This window comes from Bombus impatiens, unplaced genomic scaffold (assembly GCF_000188095.3).
Source record: "Bombus impatiens unplaced genomic scaffold, BIMP_2.2 scf_0268, whole genome shotgun sequence".
NCBI classification, from domain to species: domain Eukaryota; kingdom Metazoa; phylum Arthropoda; class Insecta; order Hymenoptera; family Apidae; genus Bombus; species Bombus impatiens.
In genome coordinates this window covers 98461-103851 of record NT_176687.1, presented here as the reverse complement: position 1 = coordinate 103851, position 5391 = coordinate 98461, and the positions used below count along the sequence as shown (strand labels likewise).

The window sequence follows — 5391 nt, the reverse complement described above, 5'->3', positions numbered from 1 at the left end:
CCCGCCGATATGAGGTTGAGGGCCCCGCGATTTAATATCGAGAACACCCGCGTAACTGGACTCTCCAACCGGATTAGCGGGATCGTTGGTGTTTTTCAACGGCAACTCGAAACCCAAAGCCCAGTGGTTTCCCGGTTTCGCGGTTTTCGACGCTGCTAACTCAAATTTCTGACGTTCGGTGCACTCGCGCTCTGATCGCTCTGCATTTCAGACGTTAGGAGGTGTCCAGGATTGTTTTATTAGAAAAATAGATATCGTATGTCGATAGAAGGATGACGAGTTAAATCGTCAATCGTAAAGCAGAGAAGCAAGCGCTTGAAATTTTTTAACGCTTTTCGTAAAACGTAAAAATTACTGTTTATCTGTAGTAAGATGAATTAAACAGTTAGTTAGAAAGTCGAAAAGCAAATAAAATTTTCCGACGCTTTTCGTAAATTATATAGAACCGAATGTAGGTACTCTTGGTGGTAACTAACCGTAGGATAAAATCCAATAATCAACCGCAAAGAGGAAAGCGATCTAACAATTTTTGTAAAATACGAAATTGAGGGTGGAAATACTTGCTGTATTCCAAATAATCATAATGACTACTGCGATAAACTGTGAACACGCAGCATCCACACGAATAAAAGATTCTTCTTAATCCATTAATTTAGAAAACAAAAGTTTCACTATGGAAACTCGGGGGAATAAGAATTTACAACGTAAGAAGGTCCCACTTGATAATATGATATAGGTATCGAAACTTGAAAAATAGAAGATATAAATATAGAATTGAGTAGTTTCAGTACCTAATCGAAAATTATACAGTGACTAGTAGATTAATCGAGTGCAAGTAAATTAAATTATGTATCATTTAGTAGTATAGGACTATAAAAATTCGATACTGTGAAGATGAAATATAAAACCTGATAAAAACAATGCTTCGTTGAAAAATAAGATAACCTGCAAATACTTTTTGTAGCCACTACATTATAAATTGTATTTTCTATTTTTAATTATAAAAATTAAAGAACATTGGATGATGAGTATTCCAAAAATACAGAACACACGATATCTGAAAATTTTTGATTTAGAATTTCTCGCAAAGTCACAGATGATTGGTTCTGTCTTGGCTCGTTATTATCAGAAGCTTCGTGGAAAATCGGCACGTCATCGAAATGTTGACACGTCACAGACGTTTCCTTGGAAGTGTTCTCTCGATTCTTTAGCTTGGTCGATCGAAAACAGCAGACACGACGGTATACACTGCACCGACATACGCTACAATGAAGCTTCACTTTCGAAAATCAAACAGAGAGAACCGCTGGGTCGGCGCATCCTCGCAGCTGCACTGTTTGTACGAACGTGCAAACAATGGAACTACCCATTTCCTGTGCGAATATATCCTGACGATAGCCAGCCGGTCGCGGACTTGCCGCCAGGCAAACACGTACGATTGACGCGCGCGGATCTCCGCTCGAAAGATCGATACTTCCCTCCTCGATCTTCGATGTTTCTTCCCCCACATCGTATCAATCGATGCCCCGCTACCCATCAGTCTTTCTCATTTGCTCGAACAATCGTCTATCTCTTCAAAAATAAACAGATATTCTGCATTTTGTGAAGAATAAGAAAAAATTTGGAACTACACGTTTGCTCATGAAATCTCACTGAATGTTAAGATCTAGAGCCTCTTTCAAATATCTTTCAAATATCGTTCAAATATCTTAGAGCCTCTGCTCCTCAAATCTCAGTATCCAACTTCAATTCTCGCATTTTTTAAATTAAAAATTTTCTTGCTCTGCAAGTTCATACTCTTCAGAAGAGTTTTTGTACAAAAATTTTTGTTTTCCAAATTAGGAAATCAAGCGGAATCCTACTTCCTGCGCTTAGACTAAGAACCGAAGCTGCTGGATGAGTAATTAATAATTAGATAATTATAGAACTTTGCTATAAGGTAAGCTGGCTGTCAATTGTTTTATATCTTCTGTTTTTCAAATCCCAATATTCAATATTTCTAAATTAAAACATTTTATTTCTCAGAATGTCTACTGCAATAAAAATTATACCCTTAAAACACAGAACGAACTTTCCTACATTCGGAATTTTCATATCTCTGAATTTCTATAGCGAGGTGTATGTTTTCTATAATGTCAACGTATCGAAATATAATATCATTGATCTGAAACCGTGAAATGGGAAGAGAACGAATATAACCACCGTGGAGCATCGAAGCGCATTAGGTTGACGGAATCAGAACGAAAACGACGGAACGTTGCAGCCTGGCGCCATGGTAGCCCAACAGTCTGTCGCTTATTTGAATAACAGCAACGAGATTCGCGGAATGAATCGCGCGAACTGGCAGAGAAGTAGCGGTATTCAGCGGCGAACGATCGTCGACGAGACGGTGACAAACAGCGATACGGTGGAAACGTGGAAACCGGACGGCCGTCGTCGTATTGACAAACGACCTAACGCCCGTGTGGACCGTTGCGTTCGACGAGATTCGAATTATCTCTGTTGGAGCTTGTCAATGCAAATGCCATACCTACATTCAATTACCGCTCGTCACGCTTCGATCAGCGCGCGACCGGCCAACCACGGAATATTCCTGCTCGACTTCTTTTTACCATCGTCGATTTTCCCCTCGTTACTGTTTTCACGGGTCGTGATTCGATTATTTTGAACAAAACAATTTGTCTATGGCATTAATTCCAGTGGTGTATAATGTGGAACGAACGGTGAAAGATACCAAAGAAGAATATCGAATTGTTAGCGTGTCGAAGCAGCAAGGAGCGTTTGGTATTTTATTTTAGGAAAATTGAAATTCATCCACGGTGAAAGTAAGATCAAGATCTGTCTACTGTTCTTACTCTTGTTGGCGTTTTTATGGAGCTTGTTTATTTCGTTTGCTTACTTTAAATACAATAATTTTCGTATGGTGGTCAATTTTCAATAATGTACATGTGTAATTTGATGGTTGGAAAATATAAGAGGAGAATATTGAATTGTTAGTACACTGATGTGTTGGAAGTTTATTAAAATTTGGGAGAACTGAAATTTTTTCTTAATTTGGATGTCAAGTAACTATTATATATTTCCAGGATGTTAAAGAGGTGACTTATTTTAGAAGAATTAAAATTTCTCGAGAATTTAGATGCCATCTGACTAATATTTTGTCACATGTTACAATGATTAAGTATTGTAATTTAGTAGTTCAGTATTCAAGTTACTGAAATATGGCTACTTCATTCTCCTCTCTTTTTTTTTCTTTTAGATAATGTTGATCATGTTTTTCTTTTAATTAATAGTGTCTGTTTGCCATACTAAATGTTTTGCTTCTTTTCCTATATCTTTTTATCAAAACACACGAACTTCAAAAGTGTCAGTCGTGTATAATCTAACAGCAACTAAACTAATTGAAAGATTTTCGTGAAATTCTATAATGTATAATAATACGCGGAAGAAAGAATATTAGAAAGTGTTTTAGACGTCTGTTATAGCTTTCGAGACAAATGTGGAGATCTGTCAGTCAATTCAGATCGCTAGATTAGCGCAGCAGACCATGTGACAATAATGACAATAATTAATAGCTCCATTATCGATTAATGATAGTTTCTAGGGTTCGAATGAAGCACGTGCTCCATGTACTATTAACGAGGTACATATACTTCAAATCTCAAAAGTAGCAATATCCGAAAGGTGGCTTTCTTTCACAAGTAATATCCAGAAATTTACATTAGAAAAGGTATTTTGAAACTATTTCGATCTCGAACTTTGATCGATCCTTACGTGGAATTTACTGTTTCGTCAAAAGGAAAGATAGTTTTACAGTGTATGGATAGTTGGAAATATTGAGACAGAACGGTAGGAATCGAGAGTATGATAACGAGACTAATGGAAACGCAATCCGGAGCACGTGTCGTTAAAGGAAGCGAACGTGATCACGCAACGCGGCGGGATTCATCGAAAAACCGTGTTACGCGGAAATCGATGCTCGTAAAACGAGCACACGGTCGAACGACACATGGAAAACGAGCGGGTGAAACGCGACAAAAAGATCGAGCCCATTCGCGTGATCGCCGCGTCCGACCACCGACGCCCTATTCCCCTTGCAGTCAAGATTCTACACGCGGTAACTTTCCCACTTTTCCTACCGCAAATTCTTACATATTTCTATTAATTTACTTATTATTCTATTTTGAAAAATTATATATTTCAGAACATTTTTAATGTGATTTATAAATGTGATAAATATCTTTATAAAAATCAGAATTCAAGTAAATAGTAAAAGACTTTTCATTAAAATTAAAGCATACCAATGTCATATTTTTACTCTATCAATTGTATTTGATTTCTGGACCGCTACAGCTTTCTACAGTATCTAAAAGACACTCGTTCTATGAATCACTAGTTCGACGAAAAATCAAAGAAATTCTTAAGATAAAGTAATTCGTACACGGTGGCTACTGAACAGTGTTTCTATGTAGCAATTCAAAATTCGAATCACGAGCCACCTTTTATAAAAATTACAATTTATTTATGTCGTATTACGTGGTTCATCCCATAACAAAGAATCCTATCTACTATCCTATAGTGATCAGAAGACGCTCGTTCCTTAAATCAATGAATCGACAGGAAAGAACGATTAACAACAAATTTTGAATATACGATATCTCCTCCCCAGGACAATTTCCAAAGAGTGTCTTTGAAAAATATCTCGCAAAACTTAATATTCATCGTAACAACAGCACATTCTACCTATGATACTACTGTTCAGAAGCCAAGCATTCTTAAGATCATTGAGTCAGAAGGAATCTACTGGTAGCAACACTTAATTAATTATTAATAATCCTTCCACTTATTAAATAGGGTGTTTCTGCATAACAATTAAAAATCCAAATAGCAATGCACGTTTCGCTAAAATTGACATACATGAACCAACATCCTAATACACGACTCACCCCATTCAACCAACAAATTCAACCTACAGAATCCTATAGCGATCAGAAGACACTGGTTCCTTAAATCACATCCACCATAATCTACATCTTCTTCTACCTTCTCACCAAGCCGGCCGTAGTCGAAATACGCACATCGGTCGAACAACAACAACAACAACGGCACGTGTCACGAGGCGGCGTAGTGCGTAGCGCGATCGGAAAAAGGAAAAAGTTACGGCGTACCATGCGTGGAGAGCGGCGCGCGTGCTTCGAAACCGGTTCGTCGGTACGCTCGATTGGACAACAATACACGAAGAACGGTACCGGGGCACGAGCAGAAGGAGCAACAACAGCACAGCACCAACAGCAACCGTGCCGCGTGAATACTACGCCGCCCCCTCCCTCGTTCGTCGCCTCTCTCGCCCCCAAAGAGGGGTTAGCCGCCTCGTCTCTATCCCGTAGAGGG

At 38.4% G+C, this 5391-nt stretch overlaps 1 protein-coding gene across 1 annotated transcript in view; it reads right to left on the bottom strand.

The window, feature by feature from the left end:
- Positions 1-5381, bottom strand: part of LOC100748485 (runt-related transcription factor 3) — a 34414-nt gene extending 29033 nt beyond the window's left edge. The window contains exon 1 of the mRNA XM_033320315.1: positions 4947-5381. The gene's annotated coding sequence lies outside the window, so the exon portion shown is untranslated. The remainder of the gene's footprint in view (positions 1-4946) is intronic.
- Positions 5382-5391: the final 10 nt, after the last annotated feature.